Source organism: Notechis scutatus, chromosome 5, assembly GCF_049901735.1.
Source record: "Notechis scutatus isolate UNSWTSFEM ecotype Mainland chromosome 5, rNotScu1.2, whole genome shotgun sequence".
In the NCBI taxonomy this organism is placed as follows: Eukaryota; Metazoa; Chordata; class Lepidosauria; order Squamata; family Elapidae; genus Notechis; species Notechis scutatus.
The window spans coordinates 22,547,387-22,575,258 of record NC_142013.1 but is presented as its reverse complement, the minus strand read 5'-3'; the positions used below and the strand labels follow the sequence as shown (position 1 = coordinate 22,575,258).

Here is a 27,872-nt window from a genome sequence, read left to right as displayed (position 1 = left end):
AATCTACCCCTGCTCCCTGCCCCTCTGGGCAACCTGTGGAGAAGAACTACAATGCTGATCCGGCCGTCAAAGAAATCCAGTTTGACACCCCTGCCTTAATGGATCTATTCATCAGAGGTAAAAGATGGAAGGCATGATCATGTCATACCTAGAACCCCAATTATATCAGGTTTTTTTCGATTTATAAAGTGTCTGTAAATGAGTCAGGAAGATGATTGTTGTGATGATCATTGTGTTCTAGGTACGATATTATCATGCCTTTCGGCAAAAAGTAAAAATGCTTTTACTCTCTCTATCCCAGGGATGACGAACGATGGCCCTTTTATGATTTGTGGACTTCAACTCCCAGAATTCCTGAGCCAGGAATTTTGGGAATTGAAGTCCATAAGTCATTAAAGGACCATTGTTCCCCATTCCTGCCCTATCCCTTTCATCTGACTACTGTTCTGACCAAGGCTTCCTGAGATACTAACAATCACATGCTGTTCCCCAAAACCCTTTTTTAAATTTCAACGGCTGTGAATTATATGCATTCACAGCCCGTAATGAGTCCCAAACAATTTATGAATGTCCAACGGAAGTCTGCCACAGTCTTTTGGGATAAGGCTGATAAACACCCACCTTTATCTCCCTTGAAATGCTGTCAACGACTAAATTGCCAATTAGTTGTACAAGGCCAAACGGAGCACAAAGTCAACATGGAGCTTCAGATTTTAAACAGACCAGAATGAACAAAGTTGCTTCCTGCAAAGGCTTGTGTCTCTTTGCTCCTCCTTTATGTCTTATGGGAGGGGCCTATCATCTCCAAGCTTTACTCCCGAGTCGCCCCTTTTGTCTTAACTGTTCTTTCCTTCTTGCAGCTCTGTGCAAGTGCGCACTGGGAACAGGCTCCCCCTGTTCCTCTGCCTCACTGATGTCAGATGCTGGAGGCTCCGGAGCTCATGTTTCTCCCTATTGTCCGACTCTGCTGCCAGCTCTGCAGGCTGCTGGTGGACCACAACACTTATACTGTTGGTGCTAATAGGCTGTAGGTTTTTTTAAAAATGTTGTCAATTACAATGGAAGTTCTATGAAAAGGGGAGAATCTAACCTTAAAAGTATTTTGACAGTCTTGGCTCAGTTTTCCATTGTTTATTGCTATAGTTCTCTCATATAAGTGCTAACATAATACATACATTTTGATGGAAAATCTAGGGCGTCTGAAACCTTTCTGTGGGTTAGAACCATAGCCTCTTTATCTGCAGCTAGGGTTCTTAACCCTTTTGTGCTGTGTAGCCCCTTAAATCTGGTGAAATCTTCAAAAGATCGCATCTTGAAAAATGTAAAAAAAGAGTGCATAAAATGAAGTAAAATATAATACATTGTTGTATTATAAAGGAAACCGGTTCAGTTCAATACTGTTATTAACATACTGAAAAATAATGTGTTATAAATAATAATAAACAATATATAAATATGTTAGTAATGCACATGCTTCTCTATTTCAGTTAAGTTTAGTTAAAATAAACTTTCCCTCCACCCAACTTCACAGACTCTTTGTAATCTCTCTTGAGGGTCCCTGGAATCCTGTTAGGAACCCCTGTTCTAGAGATTAAAAGGTAATCCTAGGGGGGAAAATGCCTACTCACTGCAATCAGTGTGTCAGCTCTGGTCAGTGGTAGATTTTCCCTTTATCTCTATGTTTCCTAAGCTTCTTTCTCTGTTCTCTAACCCCCCAATCCCTTCACTGACCTGGCAACATCCAACATTTCCTTGATTGTCTTTAGACAGGAAGGACCTATGAGGCTAACTTGCCATCTGTCCCCTTGTCTTTTGTCCTATATTAAATAAATCTAGTTGGAATTAAATTCTCTTGACTTGGATAGAAATTCCAACCCACTACGCCTGCTTAGGATTTCTTCTTTAATTGAATTTGATTCCTGGCACTTCGATCCCAAAAATGTTTGGGGAGATGGCTCTCTCTCATTAAAATTAATGGGCCTTGCTTCTTGGGCATAGGTTTTCCTCTGAGTCAGCACCCTAGCTTCACATATGTAAGCAAAGCAATCCATTGTTTGCAATAACTCACGCACTGCTTAAAAGCAACTACTATTCAATCTTGTGTTTCCTTCTAAGGATCATTTCACATGAGAAGCCTAAAATGGGATCCTCTTGAAACTCTACTGTGTGAATATGGTAAAACTGTTTATAAGCATGTGCATTCTATAGGTATATTTATCATTGTCCCCACTGTTCTTATGGGGATAATGCCACTTATCATTCCTCATGGCAGCCAATTTGTAGATGGAGAAGACCTATATATGACAGCCACAATTTATTCTAAAAGTTTCAGATGTGTCCAAAAATCAAACAAGGTTGAGATCTTCAGTTATACATGATGTAGTACCTATTTTAAATATGGGTATCACATGTACAATGAAGCACAATAAAGAACGTCACTCCTACATTTTTGGTAAAGCAGGAAAAGCAACTTGTGGCATTCCAGATGTTACTAAGCTACATTTCCCAGAAAGGAGTAGGGTATATTATGTGAACTGAAGCATCATGGAAGTTTGCTTGTCTGGCACATACACGGTTGGATGTAGCCTACCTATAACCTTATAGGTAAGGTTAAGTCCTTATTAAATGTTCTGAATCATTGGAAACTAATGGAGGAAATACAGATTTTCCTCTACTCCTTCATTCATATATTAGTGCTGGAGTGATAGGGGGCTATTATGTGACAAAATGTTAAATATTCTTGCTTTGAAGATCCAAAGCTTGTTTGAAGCTGATAAAATATGAAACTGGGGATGAATAAATATAAAAGCTTTGCTGAGCTACATTTACATTAGCTAAGCATTTGGTTTTATATCTCAATGCATCTTGCAATGTTTAATGACAATTTAGTTTGTTTCTCCTCTTACAAGCTGTTAGTCAGATTTCTCCTTGGTTAAGCATTTAGTTTCCGAAAAGAAGCTTTTTATTACTGGGTGGACAAGAAGATAGAGAGAGATCCTTGTGGTGGAACTGGAGGTTTCTTAATCAACAGAAAAGTGAAGAGTTAAGGAAGAGGAAAAACCAAAGATGCCTTTTATAGGATTAGAATGTAGACAGGAAGCTATGAAATAAGGCCTTAATTCAGATGGTCAGAATTACGCAAAACAGTAAGTATGTTACAAGGGGACTGCATGAGTGAATAAAAACAGGACCAGATGGGAAAGATTGTGAGTCTAAAAGATGACCCAAGAATTGAACTTGAACAAGAATTGTCCCTTGAAAGAGTAAGATATATTGTTTTAAAATGTAGCTGGAGATTCAAAAACATTACAAAGGTGCTATGACTAAAAACTGCAGTGAACTGAAATTACGAGGGTGTATACAAAATTATCTGGAGGAAAAAGACCACACTGAATTATATCAGATTTCCTCTGAGAAGACATTGGTATCCTTATTTGGAGTTATTTCTTTGTTGAAAATCTTTTTCAACATTGCTGCTGCAGCTGACAGCAGATTGTTTCTTAAGTGTTCTGTATCAGCCAAGATTTGTGATGGAGGAGGACAGGTGTCGGTAAGAGATTTGCAAACTGTTTTGCATGGCAGCAACAGATGTCCTGGCCTAGAATATGATTGCAATGACAAACCACATGATGATAGTGCCATGAAAATCTGCACGAAAAGCATTTAGTCTGATCTCTGCCAGTAAGAATAGCAAAACTCCAATGTTTTTTTCAATTCAAATGATATGCCTGTTCCTACAGGTACTTAAACACCCTGAACCAGGGGTGTTAAACTCAAGACCCTGCGGGCTGGATGTGGGCTGTGATGTGGTTGAATCAGGCCCATGGAACCGTCCTGGTCTACCCAATGCAAAGAGGAAAGATCAGCCCGGTCTACCCAGTGTGAAGAAATCAGGCCAATGTATCTTCAGCCCAGTCTACCTGGTGCAAAGAGGAAACATGGTAGCAAATTGGGGAGTGGCGTCAAGCTGGCCACACCCACCCAGTCAGCCACACCCACCCAGCCCTCCGAGGTCAACCAAAGCCCCGATGCAGCCCTCTAAACCAGTATTTCTCTACCTGGGCAACTTTAAGAAGGGTAGATTTTAATTCCCAGAATTCCCCAGCCAGCTCTATTCTGCTCTGGGGAATTCTGGAAGTTGAAGTCGATCTGTTTTAAAATTGCCCAGGTTGAGAAACATTGCCGTAAACATCACTGGAAGACACAGGCAGTTTAAAAACAGAGCTTTGTTTATGTTCATTACAGATTAGAAGAAAGGTTAATTTATAGTTTTATCAGTGTAGATGGAGAGGGGAAAAGCATTTTATATATAGTCTGTTCTTCAAGTTCTGGGCCAGAGCTTTCATTTTAAAAAAATGGGGTACATTGAATTGTCTTGCAGACAGACCTTACAAAAAAAGTGGAAGAAATAAATGGAAGGAGACCCCAGACATAAAAGAAAAACAATTTAACTTTGATTTTGATTTTAATTAAATTTAATGTGGCATTCTTGACCATCATATATAGTAATATAATTGATTCAAATTTAATGTCTAAGAAAAAGACATTTCTTTTCTTTAGTCTTAGTCAAAAGAATTAAGTTCCAGGGGAAGTTTAAGGGCTATTCTGTAATAGAGTGTACTTATTTCCACCCTAACAACAGCAGAAGGGAGAAAACCTCTTTCTCCTCTTGAAAAAATATAATTATTTAGAGAAATATTTGCTCTCAGACTTTCAGCAATGAAGATCAGAGGAAGGGTCAGAATATCTGGTACTAAGTAGGATATACTGTATATTTTAGTGAATGAAATAAATTCGGAAAGCTGATGATAAATTGCAGAGATTATTTTCAAGGTGATGCTTTCTTCTCACCCTTGTTTCAGAGAATGCTAACCTCCAATTATTGTTGGAGGAAAAAAAGCTCCGTAAAGTACTACTCACCTAGTCTTTCTCCTGGGTGAAAATTACCAGTAGTGACTTGTTTGTAAATGCAAGCATTTGACTTTTTTTTTCCCTTCAACCCACAATTTTGAGAGGCTTCTGGGCTATTTTCTACATATACTAGACTAGGTTAATAAGGTTGGTTTTAGCAAACTTTGAGGCAAGAGTGGCTTAAGGAAGAAACATTTGAGTTTGACTTGATTATCACCTTTGTATCATCCATGATTGCATTGTACATACCAGATATTGTGAAATGAAGTTCAAACCAATATTTCCGTATGTTATCTAAGCAGCATGTTTCACATATAATGTGTCATTTCTCCTTCCATGTGCAATAAGCATAATCTCTGGACACATCTCTGTATTCTGAATTATATAATGCAGTTATTTTATTGCAAGTGGACAATTATCCACCTAATCTTAGTCCCAGAACCATTTTTTAAAATGGATTTGAATGGAGTTTCTAGATCCTTTTAATGATGACAGATGTTGCCACGGTGTAAACTATAATATGGTTATCAAAGCACAAAAGCCAATATATTGTCTTTAAAGTCAAGTGTACAATAGGTGGTTGTGTTTAGTGAGAGTTTCATGCTGTTTTAATTATTCTACTGATGTATTCTGGTTATACTACACCAGCATGCTGGCAGTTTTTCCTTTCCAGGTTCGGTATTATCAAATGATCTCTTCCAATGAGAAGAACAACGACTTTCATTCTATGCCTGCATTGTTTGCAAAGGTATGCCATTCTTCTGTTTAAGCCCATTGACAACACGAGAGATCAAGGAAATGAAGAAGAATGTTTCTGAATGGGATTGTGGGTTTGTTGCATTCTTGGTAATGTTTCTATGCTATCATTTTACTTTTCCACAAACTTGGTTTGCAAAGCTTTTCCTCAACTGTTTCTTTCCATGATTTGAACTTTATTCCAAAGGTTATCATGTAGTTAAAGATGGCACATTTACCAGAAAGTATTTTAAAACATGGGAGATGGGGAAGAAGACCATTTATGTAGAAGCAAGTGTGCATACACTCATTTTCTTACTCCTCCAGATAACTTGTAAAGAGGCAATTTCAACTGATGTCATGGAGTCAATGAAAACCTAAGGCTGGGAACTGGTATATGGTTTTATTGTTGAGTGCATAGAGTCTGTAGTTTTATAGGAGAAATGAGGAAGAAGTATTATATTCTTTGGGCATGAGAACTCAATCTGTCAAGCATGCCAGTTATTTGTTTGTAGGGCTTTACTGTAACCAGTGCATAGCAATGGCTATAAATGTTTTATTATTAGGCTGCTAACAGCAGAAAGGTCTGTGTTTCACATATATGATAATGGTATGTTTCGTTTAGAAAGTGTTTAATCCAAATAATACAGTTGAGTCAGATTTTAAAGAGAAAAACTGAATTTTTTAAATAGGATTTGGCTGATGGGTGACTTTCTTGAATTCCCAGTATTGGTATCTACCTTTTGAGGCTTTTGTAATATTCAGTCATCATTTGAAAATGTTTTATTTAAGTTATTTTCAGATTACTCTATTTGGATATATTTTGCTTGTTTCTGTTCTTTAAGTTCTCTCAAAGAGGAGGCAAAATATAATAAAATGTATTAATTGCACTCTAGAAAATCTGATTCAGCCACATATCTGGTTCCTGAGATTTGCTAAGTCTCTAAAGAAGTAGAGAGACATAGAAAAGCAAAGAATCTTGGCATATAATAAGCATACTATTGCATAAAACACATGGAATGTATAGTCTTAATGCAGAAAATAGTATTTATGTGGTCAAAAATAAGGGGCCAAAAGCAACATAATCAATATGTATTCACTCTGGCATTTCCCATACACTTTCAGATCTGTTTTTACAGTAGTAAGAACTAAAAACAGTGTTTTTATGGTTCAAATATCTCAGCAGTTCATCACATTTTTTTTTACAAATTCTAATACATATTAGCAAAAATAACATTGGAAAAAGAAAGTCATATAAATTGGTTAGTGACACAGTGGTATGGCTGGCTATTTCTCTTGTTCCTAAACTACCCACAAAGCTAACCAGAGGTGGTATTCAGCAGGTTGTGACAATTTCTGGAGAACCGATAGAGGAAATTTGGAGTAGTTCAGAGAACCGGCAAATACCACCTCTGACTGGCCCCGCCCCCATCTATTCTCTGCCTCCCGAGTCCCAGCTGATCAGCTGAGTCTTCTTTTGTTGCCCTGCACAGGAGAACGGAGCTGGAAAGCAGGTTAGTGGGGTGGGAATGAGATTTTGCAGTAACCTTCCCCCAGGAGTGGGGTGGGAATGGAGATTTTACAGTATCCTTCCCCTGCCATCCCCACCAAGCCATGCCCACAGAACCGGTAGTAAAAAAAATTGAATCCCACCACTAAAGCTAACTGAAGATAGAAGACTTCTATCTGACTGGCTCAAGACTGACTCAGCTTTCCAAGGTCAGTAAAATGAGGACTCAGATTGTTGCGGGCAATAGGCTGACATTTCTAAACTACTCAAAGAGTGCTGTAAATCTCTATGGAGCGGTATATAAGTCAGCGCTATTGCTGTTGCTATGGTTATTTACCCATTGGCAGTTTGATGCCATATGTAAAATCAGTGGCAACGTGCACTGTCAACAAGTGGAGAAGCCTGACCTCTAATGTGGAATGATTGAACAAGAAGAATGAAGATGAATCAAAATGATTTAAAGGCTGTTCAATAGTTTGGATGAAGATAATAGTTTGGATGGTAGATAAATCAATTGGGCCAAAATGCTTTTTGTGATGTTTTTCATTTGATTAAATAGAAAAGAACTGCCCATGAAAGTAACATCTGAATGAAAGTCTTCTGGACAAAATGTAAGGTCTTGGAACTTGCCCTTGTTGCAAGGTTCCTGAACAGTTGTTGTACCCTTGTATGTGTAATTCCAGTATCTAATTGAACATCTAATTGTGTTTTCAATGTTCCACAGCCTCTCTGGCTTCCAACACTTCAGTTTAGTTCAAAAGGAAAGCTTTGTGAAGGAATTCCGCCTCTGGAGAGTTCCCTTTTCAGTTTAGGCAACCAGAGAGGCTACAGAGAGGCAAAAAGATAAAACAGGAAACAGTAGCGATCGCATTTTCTGCCATTTCTAAATAAAAGCACTTACATAAATTCTAAATAAGCTGCAAAGAATAAGATGTGAAACCAAAAATAACTTAATTTGGAGAAAATTGAAAGACTCTTTTATCCTTTTTTAAAGGGATCTTAGAATCCTGGTGGACAATCATTTAAATATGAGCCAGCAGTATGCTGCAGCTGCCAAAAAAGCCAAGACAGTTCTAGGCTGCATAAACAGAGGGATAGAACCAAGATCACGTGAAGTGTTTAATACCACTTTATAATGCCTTGGTAAGGCCACACTTGGAATACCGCATCCACGATGTAAAAAAGATGTTGAGACTCTAGAAAGAGTGCAGAGAAGAGCAACAGACATGACTAGGAGACTGGAGGCTAAAACATATAAAGAACATTTTCTGGAATTGGGTATGTCTAGTTTGATGAAAAGAAGGACTAGGGGTGACATGATAGCAGAGTTCCAATTCCAATCTTGGGGGCTGCCACAAAGAAGAAGGAGTCAAGCTATTCTCCAAAGCATCTGAAGGCAGGACAAGAAACAATGGGTGGAAACTAATCAAGGAGAGAAGCAATCTAGAACTTTCTTGACAGAACAATTAATCAGTGGAACAACTTGCCTCCAGAAGTTGTAAATTCTCCAACACTGGAAGTTTTTAAAGAGAAATTGGATAACTATTTGTATGAAATGGTATAGAGTTCCCTGCTTAAGCAGGGGGTTGGACTGGAGGACCTCCAAGGTCCCTTACAACTCTGTTATTCTATTCTATCTCCTGGTCACTTTCTCCAAACTCAAAATTTCCTATGGCTGGCTGGTGTTGCATATTAAAGTTGCCATGATTGGGAAACTGCAGTGGCCATTTCTATCTGGGACTAAATGGGAGCCTGTTTGTCTTTTACACAATAAAATAAACCTTCCATGATGAGTCAGGTTCAGCCATGTTTGAATTTGAGTTCAGTACTTTGGGGGTGTTTTTGATTCTATTTTGTGTTAATTGTTTTTGTTTAATTTTAATTAAGACATTAAATAGCTAAAATGATCTGAAATTTTGACCTATATATTAAGAATGGGAAAAAAGCAAAATGAGAAGATCTTGAGATCATCAATTTGATCAGGCATATGCTTTTCTTTTTTCTTTTTAGCAAAGTCTAATGTATGGCTGGATTCATGAGATTGAAATAAGATGCATTTTTGACTTGTGTAAATGAAGTGTTATTTTAAATGGTATATTCTGTTTGTCCTACAATGATAGACATTGATTTGTGTAACCATTAATGTCACTGTCTGAAGGTAAGTTTAACATCTTGAATTGATAGTGTAGCTGCATAAAACTTTTTAATATTACAAAGCATTGGTGCCAGTTTGAAAGAACAAAATATATCAGATAGTCTTTTTTATCTATTCCTTTTGAGCTAGTAGACCCATTTCAGATCTGAATTACCAAGGTAATTATAGCAGTATAATCCTTGGCTATATGCAACATTAGCACAATCTTTTTATCTGGGATGAAGAGTGAGATGCCTATTGGGTTAAAAATATAACATTTCTTTGTTTTTTTTTAAACTGTTAAGTCTCTCACCTCCATCTGATTTCTTTTTATCTGATCATTAGGTAAATTGCTTTCTTCCTTTCTTTCTCAACCATTAGCTATCTAGTTAGAGAAAAAGGAAATTATAATCTGACACATTTGGAGGGTACAAATTGGAGAAAGATTAGGGATTTTTGCAGATGAGGCATTGTTACTTTTATTTATTTGTGATCAAACAAATGTAATTTTCTGGATGATTTAACAAAATGTAAAACAATATTAAAATTATAAACATAGCTCCAACATAGTTTAAAAATAGTATTAAAACCGTTATTAAGAGTTTTTAATGAAAATAAAATAAGTTGAAAATAATATAGATCTAAAAAATTTCTTAAGAGGAAAAATGCAACCATAATACAAAGTTGACTGTCAGGATTCTGGCAGTTACTCCAATTAAATCATGAGCCTCGAGCCACACTCCCAAAACTAAAAAAGATTTATTTGAAGTTAACATTCTAGTCTGGCATTTACCTGGGTGTAGCCAACTCTGAGATACGTAATTCACTGTCACCCTTGATCCTGCTTCCCCCCCCCACCATCCCTCTGGATGTATCATCCAACGAAAAACGTCCATAGCCAAGAACCATCAATCATACTCTCCAATGAGATTTTTGCAAGGCAGAAGCTTCAGTCATCTAATTAGTCTTTGAAGAAAATATGAATGGAATGTACTTTTGATTCCACACTGCTGCCTGCTCTCCCCACTTCTTTCTGTTGTCAACTACAAAACGTGTATACAAAATGTTTTATGAGTTGACATTGACATAGACAGAGCCAAATTTGAAAAGTATATGGGACTGAAAAGATTTGTGCCTGAAATTGAATTAACATTAACATTAAGACATCAGCTGAGTCCCTTGTCATTAAAAAAAACCTGCTGTAAATCAGAATTGGAGAAAAGTCTTTTTAGGGTGGTTTTCTTTTAAACTTTGTTCATTCAGGACAAACAGCATTTCAACTTCCATATCTGTCAAAGAATCCTACCGTGACATAAGAGGCCTATATTAGAGAAGGACTGAACCCAACATTCAGGCTTGTGGGATCATCTTTTTTTAAAAATTGAAAGTCTTCCTTTGTCAAACCATTTCGCCATGAGGGACTTACAGCATCTCTGACAATCCTTAACAATATTACTAATATCTGAATAACTGGGTAATGCAACGGGGAAATGATTTCAGATACAAAATAGTGTCTTTGTAGCAGGGGGAGCAAAATGTTTTCTGTACAGCATAGTCAGTTTGATGTAATGGTTAAGGTGCTGGCCTAGAAACCGGCAGAATTCTAGTCCCACATTAGGAATGAAAGTTGGGTAGGTGACTTTGGACCAATCAATCTCTCAGTTCAACCCATCTCACAGGATGGTTGTTGTAGGGAAATAGGAGGGAGAAGGTTATTTCTTGAGTTACCTATAAAGTAATAAAGATGGGATAAAAATCTAACAAATAAATAAATACCTGGTACCTTGAATATAGCTAAGACAGATTTTAATAGGCTAAATTTGAGAGGAGAAGAGATATGCTCGTTTTGGTTGGTGCTTATGATTTTTAAAAAAAGGATATTTTCACTTAACGACCACATTGTTCAATGTCAAAGTTGCTGGGCCCAAAAGTGTTTGCTTAGTGAACCTGTATTAAAATAATATTCCCATAACATTCAAGCATTCAAATGTTTTATTTTGGAAAATTTACAGAAAATTTGCAGAAGTAGAAAGTCAATAAGGCAAACATATAATTTTAAATCAGTCAAGAAGGAAAGTATTTTTTTGTACTGTAATTTTTAAAAGCAAGTGCCCCGATATATACAGTACTTTAAGCAATTCCAGATGCTGACTTCAGCTTGTAGATGACTGCTAATACAAACCCTCTGTCTAAAGGAATGCCACAAATAATGTTTGAAATATACTAATACCCCCCAGAGTCTATGTTAGCATAGTTCATTGGGCAACCAGTGAGGTAGATCCAGTTCAGGGAACAGTGTGCTCTGGCAATGCCGGAGTAGAGGTGACGAAAATGGAAAAAGTTGAGTCACAGCCCATGAGGGTGGAAAATCCCAATGCTTTTAGGTGTCCTTTTGTGTCCACATTTTTTCCCTACTTGTCACAATTTTCCATCTGTTCTTCCACCCTTGCTGCTCTCCTATTAGTGTATCCTTACTGCTTTTTCACCTAATTTGCTGCAACAAATATGTTTTTGTTCAGGAGTATCCATGAAGCTATATCAGATATAGCATTGTATCAATATTTATATAATTGTGTGAGATTACTAATAGAGCCCAACAGATTAAAAAAGATAAAGAAGTCTTTGTAAGCAGCATAGGGCCACTGAATAGGAGCAGAACCAACTTTCTAGAAGCTTTGAAGTTGTAGAGAATTTATTTATATTCCTATGGACGTAGTAGAACTGAGATCTGTGATCAGTCTACAAAAGATAGGTTGATTGATGGGACACAGCATGTAACTTCTGGGCTCCATTACATGTGTTTAGTATCTCCCCTTCAAACATAATCCTGAATAGGCTAAAGAGCATAAAGAAAAACAAGATAGGTGGTACAAAAGACGGAAGAATATCAAAAGGGAATAGGATTGCAGGCTAGATTGGGAAGTTTAAAATCATGACAGAACATACCAAATACATATAATACCCAGCAAACCAGTATTCATAATGCCAGAAAATCTCATTCATTAGAGTCAAGATTTGGCTGGCAGGCCATAGTTTCCTGACCCCCAGGCTTAGAATATCAGAATATGTATTAATGGCCAATTTTATGTAACTTTTTCACTAGAGCTAGAATAAGTAGAAAGCAATTTTTAAAAAATCCTTTTTGCTAAAGCTAATTATATTGGAAAGTATCCAACTTTTTCATAAACATTAGAATCAGTTGAAATAATTATTTAAAAAAAAAACATTTTTGCTATAGTTAACAATGTTGGAAAAAGTCCAGCATTTTTTACCATGACATTTTTACTGTGCTTCAGTTAGAAAATGAGATGATAGAAAATCTGCCAAATAGGTTCTCTAAAACTAAACAATTATATTTTTTGCTAATTAGACTAGGCAGGGCACAAATGTATTGGAAAATCTGGAACCTAAACTGAACTAATATTGTAACATTCTAGAAGATTACATATGGACTTGCATACAGACAGACAAACATAACCTGTACATCACCTGCTAAGAATACACACACAAACACACACACACACACATAGGTGATGTACAGATGAGGAATCCATTAGCTAGATTCTTTTAAAATTGAATTGTCATACTTGGCTACATCTAGAAGTAAAAAATTACCTTTTTCTTTTAAACACTAATGATACGGGGGAGAAAGGTTGAATGTCTTTTTGGGGTAAACAGTAAAGATTTCCCTCTATTGCTAATAATACTATTCTGAAGTAGTGAGTAACTTTAGTTTCTTCAGCGCTTTAGTTATAATGTATTCTAACTTGAGATTTACTCTTTTAGGACGTGAAGCTTTATTTTACAGTACAGGATTAAATGATTCCCCAGTATTTTTTGCAAGACATGGGCACAAATTTAAAACAGGCATTTCTCACAGTCTTCATTTAATTTTTCAAACTAGATGGAGTAAAAGATGGAGTAAGAATTGTGCATTTTTGGCGAAAGGCACATTAAAAACTTCCTTACATAAATGGGGAAATTCAGCTCTCCAAAAAGTGATTTTTTATCACTTTTTTTGTTTTAAACATTATTGCTAAGAATCTAGAATGACTGATTTTTTTTCATTCCAATAATTATTAAAGAACCTTAACTTTTCCATGTTCCGTTTGATCTCTGAAAGCAGGAAAAGAGTGGGCCTGACTAATGACATTAGACTTTGAAACCTGAAAAAAGCATTGAGGTTTTTTGTTTTTTTACTATAGTTAGACAGATTGTCTTGTAGGAATGAGATTCCTGCGCAAGCATATTTTTATTCCTCCTCTTTCCAAAACTCATTGGATCAGTGAGAAGGAATTGGCTTGGTTAATTATTCCCTTTCTCTTAATTACATGACTGCAGGCATAAAATTCTGCCTCTTCAAGCTTTTGTAGTTATTTTTTTCCTAGCATTGTCTTGTCTTAGAACAGATCTTGCCTATCTGGATTAGCATTATTTAAATATAAGAGAAGAAAGCATTTTATAGCTAGATATTCTATTCAGATTTACAAAGCGTACAATGGAGTAATCAGCGTGGATGCAATAAGGTACAGTTTAAAATGTTTTTCTCTATTTTAGAGAGATGGTTCAGCATGTGATATGATGAATTAATTGTACTTAGCTTCTATACTTGATTTAATAATACATAATTTCATATATTTTATTTTAATTGGTGAAGTTGTGGAATACACTCCAGGAGTTGTATTTTGCATTATTGCTTAACTATTTTTCTCTATGTACATTTCTATATTTTTATTTGATATCCTACGTACTGTAAAAAAAACATATTTACAGACTTATATTAAAGATGTGCAAATATATACTTAAGCCACTAGAACATAATTCAGCCTTTTATAGATTAATATCCCTCTCAAAATCTTCAGCAGTATTAACTTAATGCTACCTACTTAAGGCGAGGTCAAATAGGGATGTCTTATGTCAAACTGGAAGTTCTTGTTTAAATTTGAGGAACTATCTACCAAAAGGTCAATCTGCTGGTTCCCACAGAGGTAGCTTTTTGTGTATCCATCCTACATCAATCTGTCCGTGTGGCCAGCACCATATGTCATGGTAGTATATTTTTAATTAATTGTATATAATATTGTATGAAGAAGTCTGTAGAGATTCTCAGTCATCCAGGTCATGGTTGCCTCAAAGGTGCTTTTTCAGGAGGCAACTGGACTTTCTTGTTTTTTTTCTTTTGAAGACATTTCTCTTCTTATCCAAGAAGCTTCTTCAGTTCTGATATTCCATTCTCTAATATCCTGTCAGAGCTGAAGAAGCTTCTTGGATGAAAAGAGAAATGTTTTCAAAAGAAAAAGCAAGAAAGTCCAGTTGCCTCCTGAAAAAGCACCTTTGGGATTGAAGGAAGAAGTTCTGTTTTTAAAAAGTCTGTCCCGAGTGTTCTGATAGTAGCTTTTTAAGAACAGGTATTAATCCAAGGCAGATCTAAACCATCTTTCAAGGTCTCCTTTTATGTTGGCCAAGAAACAGAGGGCCTGATAGAGTGCCTGAAGGGATGAAAGCAAGATTTTCCGACTTTTCCTCTAGCATTTTCAGGTATCTTTGGGGAAGGATTTAAGAAAACTAGGTCCCTTCAGTTTACCAGAAACTTATATATCTATTTTAATACTTATTTGACAAAACAGAGACATAGTTATGCTACCATGACTTTTGCAGCTAAATTTTGAGTGGGCAAAGTTACGGAATGACACGATGAAAACAAGAAAATGAAGTAATGGATTTCTGTTTTAATGGAAATAAATGGTACTAGTGAAGAACTCCCATCAGTCTACCCCCTGCCCAAGTGAGAGACCCTACACCATTTCTGATAAATGGCAGTCCAATCTCTTCTTGAAGGTCTCAAGTGATGGCAAGGAGAATGGGGTTTTCAATTCCACAAGAACTGAAGTACATAGCAGTTGGAATCTGATATTACTGAAATTATACAATCCTGTTCCCTGGTTTGCAAGAAATGCTGCCCTGGAGTGACAGTCTTGCCACCAGAGGGTTATCCTAATGGCTCTCCATGAATGATCCCTGGCAGATTTTTGGACATTTACTGAGGAAGAATCACTTATTTTTGCCAATTTTATGAATGTTGCCTGATGTTATGGGGTGGATCAGGAAAGTGGTGGAACAACAAAGAACATCCGTTGGTAGAGAACAAATAGTAAAGTAATAATTGGCAGAGGAAAATAGGGTGGAAAGTTACCATTACAAAGAAAGAAAATCAGGTTGACTGACTCCCTGCTTTTTAGTTTGCAGGCTTTAATGTATAAGTCAGAGGTCTCTAAACTTAACAGACTTAACAGATAACAGATAATCAGAGTTGGAAGGGACCTTGTAGGTCATCTAGTCCAACCCCCTGCCCAAGCGGGAGACCCTACACCATTTCTGACAAATGGCAGTCCAATCTCTTCTTGAAAGTCTCAAGTGATGGCGCACCCACAACTTCCAAGGGCAAGCTGTTCCGTTGGTTGATTGTTCTCACTGTCAGAAAGTTTCTCCTTGTTTCCAGGTTAAAACTCTCCATGTTCAATTGCCATCCATTATTCCTTGTCTGGCCTACAGAAGCTTTAGAAAATAGCTTGACCCCTTCCTCCCTGTGGCAGCCCCTCAAATATTGGAAGACCGCTATCATGTCTCCCCTGGTCCTTCTCTTTATTAGACTAGCCAAGCCCAGTTCCTGCAACCGTTCGTTGTATGTTTTAGCCTCCAGTCCCCTAATCATCCTGGTTGCTCTTCTCTGTACTTTTTCTAGAGTCTCAACATCTTTTTTATAATGTGGTGAACAAAACTGGATGCAGTACTCTAGGTGTGGTCTTACTAAGGCTTTATAGAGTGGTCTTGATTGTATCCCTCTGTTAATACAATTTAGGACTTGTGGACATTAACTCCCAGAATTCTTCAGCCAGTTATTCTGGACGTTGAAGTCCACAAGTCTTAAAGTTGCCAAGTTTGGGGAACTCTGGTAAAAGCAGTGCTCCCTTTAATCTGATCCTTTGGGAATCTATGTTACTATTATATAAAATTATGTAAAAATGCCATTTTTCTATTTGAATTATAAAGTAGTATAGAGATGTAGTCCTTATGGTAACATGGAATGTTGGTTCGAGTTGAATGTATTCTCTTAATATAAGTGTTTTAGACTTCAGCTTCTTGCATGTTATTGATTTTAGTACAGGTAGTCCTTGACTTACAACTACAATTGGTTACAACCCAACATTTCTGTTATTAAGTGAGACCTATGTTAAGTGAATTTTGCCCCATTTTATGATCTTTCTGGCCTCAGTTGTTAAGTGAATCACTGCAGTTGATAAGTTAGTAACCTGGTGGTAATCTGAATCTGGCTTCTTTCTTGACTTGTAAGAAGGTTGCAAAAGGGGATCCCATGATCCTGGGACACTACAACGGTCATAAATATGAACCGGTTGCCAGGTATGCGAATTTTGATCACATGATCACAGGGATGCTGGAAATATCGTAACTGTGAAAAATGGTCATGTCACTTTTTTCAATGCTGCTGTAACTCTGAACAATCACTAAGCGAACTGTTGTAAGTCAAGGACTACCGAACTGCATAACTTCTCCCTTTAAAGCAGGGGTGTCCAACCTTGGCAACTTTAAGACTTGTGGACTTCAACTCCCAGAGTTCCTCAGCCAGCTTTGCTCCCATCAGCTTTGCTGGCTGAGGAACTCTGGGAGTTGAAGTCCACAAGTCTTAAAGTTGCCAAGGTTGGACACCCCTGCTTTAAACGGAAGCAGGATCTTATCAGCATTTCTCATATATATTGCAACCTATTAATCCCTGTGCTCGCTTTTTTAGTTGCTGCTGTTGTGTCAGGGCTTGAGGCTCATATATATTACTACCAAACTGCATTTTTCAAATTATGGCACAATGCATCCATGACTCTGCTGTGTATTTCAGAAAATGTAACACTTCAGCCGTTAGTTTTAGCAAGCCAAACAGGTGAGAATTGGCATCAGTTAGAAAAAGCTGTTAGTCAGCAAAGTTGAATGTTTTCCTCCTTTCCAAAACCATTTCTACTTGCTGTATTTTTGAGGGAAATTTCTATGTTCGGCTTCTGTCATTTGTTTCATCTTTGGTTATACATTGCTTTTTTATTACATCAAACAAGACCATAAGAGAATGATTTAAGTGATTTTAAGAAAATATTCTGCTCTTGTGTTTTTCCATAATAAAATGCATTGTTTCCTCTAATCATTGTTCGTAGATACATAACTTGTATATGCAAGTATAAAGAGTTACAGTTTTATCATTTTTTTTAATGAGAAGTTTGTGAGAATCTTTCAAAAATGAAGATAGTTTTGAATACAAATCTTTTGTATTTTAAAAGATCTTACAAGGGGTGGAAATCTAAACCCAAATCTTTCTAATTCTTTTAATTCAAGGGCTTATTATTGGCTTGAATTGAAGTTGGTCTATCACTGTTACTGGTGATAGATCAGTGATATTACTCTTAAAGAGTTGTATCCTTTGTCCTCCAGGTTATATGTTGACATGTTTTTTTTTGCTAAGAATGCTGGGAGTTGAAATCCGCAAATCAGGAAATCATTCAGATTGGGTTTGAAGACTGTTCAAGTCTGTTTTTATTAAGTGTTAACAAGGAAAGATCTCATATTATTCATCTTGCTCAGAAACGTAGGGTTTGTTTTCTTCTAAAACAGGGGGTGTCAAACTCGATTTCACTGAGGGCCATATCAGGGTTGTGTCTGACCTTGGGAGGCAGGGGGGTGGGCGCAGCTGACATAGGTGTGGCCAGGGTGGTGGTTATGGCCAGCTCAACATCATTCGTGTTGGGGGCACCTGTGGTGCTCGGGTGGTTCATTGTCTCCAGCAGAGGAATTTCTGGATGCCTTCTTGCCTTGTGATCAAATGCCACTTTTGCTAGTAGTTTGTTTTGTTAGCCGTCTACCAATGAAAATGCCCCCCCCCCTCAGCTCTGTTTTCAGCCGCGACACCTCCTGCAGCCCTCTGCCAGTGAAAACAGACCATGTGCCCCCCGAGCTTCGTTTTCACTGGCAGAGGGCTGCAGGAGGCCATTGTGGCTGAAAACGGAGCCCGGGAGGACTGCCTGAGCTCCGTTTTTGATGGCAGATGCATGGTGGGCCAGTCCTTTGCTGTTTCCAGAATGGCCTTGTGGGCCAGATCTAAGCACCCCATAGGCCAGATCCAGCCCTTGGGCCTTGAGTTTGACACCCCTGTTTCTAAAACAAAGCAAAATTTCAAATTATTTGCATCTAAATATGCTTAAAGGGGCCTGGAAGCTGTTGACAGGAACACCCCAGAAAATAAAGAGGAGTCAGCTCCAGGATGTGGGGCAGCAGAAGCGGGGTGGAGTGTTAAGTGTCCCACAGATATCTTTCCTTGTAAGGCCCCTGAACAAAGATAAACGTAATGCAGATTGTTTGGAACAAACTTCGATCATTTGTAGCATTTAGCATGAAGGCAGAGACAGCATTTGATGTATCTCCTCCCCAGCTAAGTCACAGAGGCACTGTGTATAATTTATACTTGAACCTAATATTAGCTTTTCATAAGACAACACACAGAAGTGTCCTTGGAAGGGAGAGGAACTAGTCCTGTTTTTAAAAGTCAGTGCTTTAATTAAAGCCTGAAGCCTCTGGTAACTATGGAAACTCAAGTGAAACACAAATAATGAAATGCAAGTTTTAGAGCTGTACTGTATTTAAGGGTGCTCTAATATTTGCTCCTCGTGAGGAAGAAGCAGCAACACATCTTGTTTTCTACTGGATGGGAATCTTATCTTGTTGATGAGAGAGTAAGTGGCTTTGGAAGAGAAGACATTTGCAAGTTTTAGAAGTACAGTCCAAACAGCCAACCCACTTGTTGAAAATGGCCATTAAATAGGAGATGTTCTATGATTCCATATCCTATCCACTCCTCTGGCAGCCCACATTTCCCATAAACTGCAGTGGAAATTATTTACAAATACTTCAGTGCACAACAGAAGACTGAAGATCTACAGAAACCCCCTCTCCCTTTCCATGTTAAGGGCAGAATTCCCTTGGGAGTAATACCCGTGTCAGCAATAGATGGGCCCAGAAAGTCCCTTATTTTTTTCTCCCCATTCCATTCTTCCTTCTTCCTGTGTAGCTGACCATGTTTTGGAAGTTCAAATGTCAAGCATAAGATAATCATTGGTTAAGGCAGCGGCCCCCAAACTTTTGGGTACCAGGGAACCAGTTCCACAGAGAAAGGTTTTTCTGTGGACCAGAGGGAACGTGGTTTTACATGCTGCCTGCATCCTGCAGACAGGGCTTCACTCATTTCCGTGGTTCAGTTGCTGACATGCCGTGGACCTGTGCTGGTCCACCGACTGGGGATTGGGGGACTCCTGTGTTAAGGGATAGAGCAATCTCATTCTTAATGCATTCATCTCAAATTATAACAGGCGGTATAAAGGTTATAAATTAGGGTAAGTTAATGAAACTTATATTTGTGTTCTACTTTGTTCTAAGAGTTAAAAACAATCGATAGGTGGTGAAAGAAACATTTAAACTCAGGCATGATGTATCTCCATGCAAGGAAAGAGACTTGTTTTCCTATCTGATTCCCCAGGTATAACCGTGGAAGTTCCACATAAACACTGCCTTTACCCCTCGATCCTTCAACGACATGCCCCTGCTGGTTCACAAGTCTCCTTAGCGTTGTCATCTTTGCAGTGATCTGAATTCTTCCCAAGTCAGCCAGGATGCCTCCTGTCGACTAATAGGGAAATGTAAAATTGGCTTTTAAGAAGCATTCCTTTCTTCTCATAGGGCCTGTTGGAAGAAATATCCATCTGGGCTCAGTTCCAAGCGGGGAGAAAGACACTGGAAACATGGAGGCTGCTTGGAAGGATGGTTTAATGGTGAAGCAGAACCACCAAGCACAAGGGCTAATCCTATTATGTCCGGAGGGTCATGTCTTAATTCCATCACCCTGGAGCTGAAGGTCTAATTGTCTTGTAGATAGGTTAGCCCAGTCCTGTTCAATGGGCATCAAAGACCTGCTTGGGGTTCTTTGTCTTTAAAAACCTGTTTCTCCTTTTGTCATCCAGGGAAATATAATATTCTGTCCTTTTAATATTTCCCAAAATATTTCATTCTTCTAGGAGGGGTGGGTGCTAACTTTCTTCAGGCCTTTTCCTATTACTGAGCTGATCTACTCACTGCTTATCCTAGAATTCCCATTGCCACCATGAAACTTGCCGATCTCTTCGCGGCCACGACTGCCTCGGTAACAAGCCATTTGCAATCTCTTCAAGATAAGGACTGACCCTTCCTAACAGGCACACTTTAAAAATATCTTCTGATAAGTAGCAAAAATGATTTTAATACTGATAACAACTAAGGGTCAATTAAGCTTTGCCTTTGGGTCAACACGAAGGAAAGATTACGGAGACATGGCAAGTTGCCACCCATGTTTGTGAAAAATTTGGATGGAAGTAGGGAAAAGCCTGTTATTGTCTCCTGTTTGTTTTTGCAAAAAAGGAAAAAGATACACTATGTTTTAAGAGTACAGGTAGTCCTTGACTTATGACCACAGATGAGCTCAAAACTTATGTTGCTAAGTGAGAAATTTATTGAGTTTTGCCTCATTTTATGACTTTTCTTACATTTGTTAAGTGAATCACTGCAGTTGTTACATTAGTAACACCGTTGTTAAGTGAATTTGGCTTCCCCCGTTGACTTTGCTTGGCAGAAGGTCACAAAAGATGATCACTGGGTGGTGTAGTGTCCATGGGACACTACACCACCATAAATACCGTGTTTCTCATATAATAAGGCCGGGTCTTATTTTTTTTTGAGCCCCTAGGTCGTCTTTTTGGGGGTGACTTAATTCCCCCCCCCCCTTGCATCTTTGGGCGAGTGGGCAGCGACAGCTTGGATGTTGACCTTGGCGTTGGTGGGGCACTTCGTATAGGGCTCAACGCAGGCAGCACCATATCCGGGTGTGCAACAAAAGTACTTCCTAACGGCAAGCCCCCCCACCATTCCCCACCATTTCTCATGTTTTAATATAGGCCTTAATTTGGGGGGAGGGGCTTAATTTCATTTCATGCCTATAAAACATGCTGGGACTTCCTATTGGGGGAGGCCGTATTGTTGGAGAAACAGGGTATGTACCAGTTATCAAGCATCTGAATGTAAATCACATGCCCATATGGATGCTTCAATGGTTATAAGTGTGGGAAATGTTCATAAATCGTTTGTTTCAGTACCATTATAACTTTGGAAAGTCACCAAAGAAACTGTTGTAAGTTGAGAATTACCTATACAGTTATGATATTCCCATAAATGTTTTCACCAATGTTCTTGCCTCCAGTGCTGATTCATTACATTCATTTATATACTGTAGCTGCCGATCTCACAATTGTGATTCTGAGTGGTGCACATAAGATTAAGTGTTGCAGGACTGTTCTTGCCTCGTTTTTCTTCAGTGTCACAACTGAGGGGAAGGCTTAGCTGCTTAGCTGCAGAAATGCACAGATACTGGGAGCAGATTCCAGAACAGCACAAATGCTGCACGTAAACAGATCCTGTGCTAACTGTTCCAAAAAATGTGTTTGAATGGAATAATATCTTTTTTATACCCCACCTTTTCTACTAGGGTTTCAAGTAGTATATTGTCATTCCTTCAGTTTACATTTGCAATAATGGGAGAGCAAAACTAATCACCCCAAATCTTATTTCGTTTAGAGGATTGGGGCTAAGGCAGGAAAAATATTTATTTTCATGTGTTATGGTTTAGTCAGCCATAGGAAAGAATGAGACTATGTAACATCACTGAATAAGGTTAAAAACAAGGGCAGAACTGAAGAAACGATCTTCTGAATAATTCTTTTTATAGCATTACAAAGTAAAACTCTTCTATCTGTCATCTGATACAGGGAAGTCTAAAGCTTTCTTTTATGGAAAATAATTTACATAATGCTGATTCAAGGCAGAGGGCACCCAATAAGAACTTTACCTTCCCTGGAACATAAATATGGGTGGTAGAGGTGGTGAAATAATCCCTCGTTAAAAGATGGTTAAGAAGCAATCAGCAAAAGGAAAATTGAGAATTGGGGAAAGAAACTTTGACTTGAAGTAGGGTCATATATTATATAGACTAGGGCTTGTATCCCTTTAACTAAGGAGTGCCTGGAACAAATAATTGTTCCTGACAGATACAAAGAACAAATCTTATGGTTGGCTCACGAAAGCCTATTAGCTGGACATTTTAGGTAATAACAGTACTCTGTATTGAATTGTAGACCAATTTTACTGGCCAGGAATAGCAGAGAAGACCAGTCAATTTGATTCATTCCCTCCATTAAGCCATTCATCCGGATAATAAAGAGAGGTTAATACCCCTTTTATTCCTAAAGCAGCACACTGATGTTTTAATATGGTGGATTGAAAGTTTGGCCCTCTATCTGTGAGGAACTCTTTGGGTATCCCTGCTCTATTGAAGACTTTAACTAGCTGTTGAATTATTTTTCCTAATATTGGTGTTTTTACTGGGATTATTTCTCAATAATATATTACATACATATATGGGTGGCGTTAGGAATTTAAGCACCTGCTCCACTCCAGCAGAAATGCGGACAGTCTACAACAGCTGATAACACTCTTTCTGTCCAGCCCTTCAAAAAACAAACTGAAAGACTTCTCAGTAGTGAAGAATTACAGGCCAACAGTCCTTAGCAGATAATATCAAAAAATAGCCAGTAAGAGAAGCCAAAGCCCACTAAGATGGCTAAGTAAAGGATTATTTATAGCTCAAGCTAGCATACTTGCATGAGAAAAGAGAAGTGTGTATAGGATTTAGGTGTGGTATGGCTTGGTTTGGTTTGGTTGGCCATTAACCTGGGTAACTCTGGGAGACTCACAACAGTTGTAATATTGCAACAGATATCTAATACGTATGGGGATTGACACATAAGTCAGCCTAGGCATAATATAGTATAAGTTTAGTGGTAAGAGTTAAGTGAAAAATAAAAAAATAAGTAAGAAGCATTAAATATATTAAGTCACTTTGTATTATAAAAGCCTCCTTGGAAATACAGAGAAAAATATGCTATTCTCCATGTTGGGGGTCAATATCACTTCTCCAAAGAACCTCTCATAGTCATTTTAAGAATTTAAAATTCATTTAAAATTTCCATTGTGAGGCAATACTTTTTATTATTATTTTTATACCAAGAGCTTAATGTTCACTGAATTTTTGCAAGATGGGAGAACATGATGCATTTGGAAGTACTGGAGAAAAAGTGTCACAAATTATTCTTCTGATTGTAAATTTGACACTGATCTAATCTTAGCATTCCCTTCTGCCTGTTTAGCAGCCTCTCCAGCTTTATGTTGTCAGCATCCTTTGTGAAGCAATATAATACCTTTGTCATTTAGGCACAGTGAGAACAAGGATGCTCAGTATCATTTTGTAAGATGAGTCGTAAAAAAATTTGTTCTTTCACTTTTTGAATGTAAAACTTCAAATATTTTTGTATGGTAAGACTAAGCATCTGCACAGGCTTTTTTTTCTCCTCTGTGAGAAAAATAAATAAAAAGAATGAATGCAGTATCAAGAGCCAGCCAGCATCAGAACTAAGGTTGTGGAGAATGTTGAAAACAAGAATAAAGACAAGGAAATGATAGGTCCATTAATGGGAGAAAACAGCAAGAAGGTGACGAGCCACAAGGAGAAAGCAGAACTGTTTAACTCATTTTTTTTGCACCTGTCTTTACACAAAAGGAAAAAAAAACAGTCCAACCTTTCAAAAACAGTACCGTAAAAAACAGATTAGTAATATAAATTAAAATAGGCAAGAAAATGGTAAGTCAGCATCTATCTACTTTAGTTGAGTTCAAATCACCAGGACCACGTGGATTACACCCCAAGGTTCTGAAGAAGCTGGCAGATATGATCTCAGAACCAGTGAACCATGCCTTTCAAAGGTTCTGGACCACAGGGGAACTATCAGAGGACAGAAAAAGAACTGATGCAGTTCCCATCTTCAAAAAAGCAAAAAAAAAAAGTTGATCCAGGAAATGGACCCTGATACAGACCTAATAGCCTTACATCAATACCTGGGAAGATTCTGGAAAAGATAATCAAGCAACGAATCTGGAGGGAAACAAAGTCATAATCAAAAACCAACATGGGTTTGTTAAAAACAGATCATGCCACACAAATCCTATTGCAGTCTTTGACAAAGTGACAAAATTAGTGGACCAGAGAAATGCGGTGGATATCATTTACTTGGACTTCAGTGAGGCATTTGATAAAGAAGACAACTTAGTACTTGATAAGATAAAAAAATGTGGGTTAGAACCATCACCACCAGATTGATTAGTTAACTAGCTGACCAACCATACCCAACGTGTAGAGTCCTCAATGGAACTGCCTCTGCATGAAGGGAAGTATGCAGTGGGGTACCCCAAGGCTCTGTCTTAGGCCCAATACTCTTCAATATCTTATCAATGATTTAGATGAGGGTATAGATGGGGAACTCATCAAATTTGTAAAGAACACCAAGCTGGCAGGAATAGCCAACACTACAGAAGATAGACTTATAATGCAGATGGATCTTGGGTATGTTTAGTTTAATGAAAAGAAGAACTAGGGGTGACATTATAGCAGTATTCCAATATTTGAGGGGCAAGACAAGAAGCAATGGATGGAAACTAATCGAGGAGAGAAGCAATCTAGAACTAAGAAATTTCCTGACAGAACAATTAATCAGTGGAACAACTTGCCTCTAGATGTAAATGCTCTAACATTTTAAAGAAGAGGTTAGACAACCATTTATCTGAAATGGTGCTATAGGGCTTCCTGCATAAGCAGGAGGTTGGGACTAGAAGACCTCCAAGGTCCCTTCCAACTCTGTTATTCTGTTCTGAACTGCTGATTTGCCTGGCAGAGGCATTAGGTCTAGAGATATGGAGAACTATTATCATTTGTGAGGGGTACTCATTTTTTGCTTACCTATTTGCCTACCTTGCCATCCAAATATTACCAGCATTCTTGAGCTCAGCCAAGGATAGTTCACAACAGATGATACCAATACAACCAGTTTTTTAAAAGTTGGAACATATAATAAAGTAATGGGAAAAAAAAAACCAGTTTATTTTTCAATGCATTACTCCTAATTCCTTTGTGGCTGCTACTTAAAGTTCCATGTCAACACAATTCGATGCCTGAACACAAGAAATGAGCAAGCTGAATAAATTTCACATATTAACATTTTTTAGAGGAGAACGCACACCCTCTCTGTCTCTCCCTCTCCACTCAGCCTTCTTAGAAGAACACCTTTACATAGTATGGTGTCACTAACCCTAATGCTGCCCCACTAGTCTTTGAAACTGTTCTTCTAGAATCATTTCTCTAACAGATGTGTGTCAACTCTTTACCACAATCTGGCAACCAACCTTTTGACGCAATATCATAATGATCTTCTTCCTCCTCCTCTACTTTTTTTCTAGCTTCAGTAAAAGCCAGGAGATCATCAGAGGCATTACCTTGACTCACCATTTTTTCCTGCTCGGATCAGCTAAAACCATCTTCAGTCTTAATGAGCCCATCACATCAGATTTGTAGGTTTTAAAAGTCAATCATCTTGATGCTGTTATTAGTCTCAGGCTTCTAATTGTCCTCCCTCTTCAACATCCCTCCAATCTGAATTTGTCTACCCCATGCTGAAAGGAGTAATAAAACCAATTCCTCTTTGCAGTGGTTCCTCGAAGGTCCGACTTCTAATTTCTTCATTGGAAAAAAAAAAGGCTGGTGCTCTAAAATGAACTTGCTTATCAACCTGATCAGGAAGGTTCTTTTTTTCCAAATTGGCCTAGCACAGGGGTCTCCAACCTTGGCAACTTTAAGCCTGGAGGACTTCAACTCCCAGAATTCCCCAGCCAGCAAAGCTTGAAGTCCTTGAGTTGAAGTCCTCCAGGCTTAAAGTAGCCAAGGCTGGAGACCCCTGGCCTAGCAGACATGTTGCCAGACCATAAATTTTCTCACCAAAGGTTTCTGTCTCTATAGTTTTATAAAAGTTCTGGAAATGGATGTGGAGTTGAGAGCAGTCAAGCAATCTAACTTGCATCAGTGATGTGAAAGTCTAGTAAGGATGGGATATGTCTGGCACTTTGAGAAGGAAAGAAAGGAAAGGAAAGGAAAGGAAGAAAGAAAGGAGAGAGGAAGGGAAGGAAGGAAGGAAGGAAGGAAGGAAGGAAGGAAGGAAGGAAGGAAGGAAGGAAGGAAAGAAAGAAAGAAAGAAAGAAAGAAGAAAGAAAGAAAGAAAGAAAGAAAGAAAGAAAGAAAGAAAGAAAGAAAGAAAGAAAGAAAGAATAAGAGAGATTCATTATGAAATCTACTATGAGGTAAAAGACCAAATCTCTCCTTTGACTTTGCTGGGCAAGAAAACTTGGGAAGTGGGAGAGAAAAAGGGTTTGGATTCTTAAGCTGAGATAAATTTGTGGCTTCTATATTGCTATAAAATTTTAAAGAAAAGAAGACAGGCCCGTAGAGAAATTAGAACAACACAGTTTACAGTTTTGCATCATTTATTTGCTGTTCTCTCTTGTCCATTGCCAGTTTGTACATTTTTTAAATAATCACTCAGATACCCACTGAGGCAGGTCACATTTGACAAAGAATGAAGTCATCAGAAATTGACAGGGATATTGCTTTTGTTTACAACACCAGGTGTTTGTCATGAAAAAGACAAGGCCAAAATATGAAGCAGTTTACGTCATCCTTAATTTGCTGATGTATCCCTGTCTCATTAAGACAGTCAGCTAAGTCCCACATTAGCGGCTATAATTCTGCTAAAGTGGACTGAGCATTTTCTTGGGAGCCAGGACTTAATTACGGTTCAATCTGAATTTTGCTGATGGTTTGATTTTGGATTTTGTGGTCAGATGGTTATTTATCGTTGTCAGAGCTGGCTCCAGTGGAGTTGAAGATGAAGCAGTTGGCAGGCAGTGCAGTCAGTGCAAATTCTTGTAAATCTTTCAACCAGCCTCACCTGCTTCAGAGATATGGATGCACAAGAAACTGTTCCCCTTTCCTTTCAATATCCTATTCGGCCATCTGTTGCTCTTTAATTTGCTTTTCATTCACTGTCAGAATAGTTTTGGAATCAGAATAGTTTTGGAAACATATTTGGAATATGTTTCTGAGTTCAGTGGGAGATCCAGCCAGACTTAAGGCACTTAGTCTGCCAAATTTTAGATAAATTGGACAAAACCTCCCGATATCCCTCAGATTGTAGATTCAAGACCTACCTTGTTGATCAAATCTTGGCTTTAGAAAAGTACTGGACTTAGCTTACAAAAGAGGAAATTAAACTGGGGGTGGTGGTGGACCCTGAATGGATCTTAGATCCAAGTCCATCACTACCTATAATATGTTTTCAATTTGTTAATTTATTATTCTTGGACATTGTGAGGATTAAAAAAAAGAAGTATGCTGATCCAATTATAAAAAAAGGTAAGATATAAACAGGCCTATAATTATAACTAAACTTAGCTGGACCATGGGGGGCAGAATTAGCAGATTCTGGGCACATCATAACTCCAGTAAGATTAACA

General features: G+C 38.0%; 1 protein-coding gene across 2 annotated transcripts in view; it reads left to right on the top strand.

The window, feature by feature from the left end:
- Window positions 1–27,872, top strand: part of LNX2 (ligand of numb-protein X 2) — an 80,884-nt gene that overhangs the window by 24,309 nt on the left and 28,703 nt on the right. Inside the window, exon 1 of one of the 2 annotated variants that reach the window (XM_087966322.1) lies at window positions 13,552–13,816. The exons of the other annotated variant lie outside the window; for it this stretch is intronic. The gene's annotated coding sequence lies outside the window, so the exon portion shown is untranslated. Of the gene's footprint in view, window positions 1–13,551; window positions 13,817–27,872 lie in introns of those variants that run through there. 2 annotated transcript variants of the gene reach the window in all.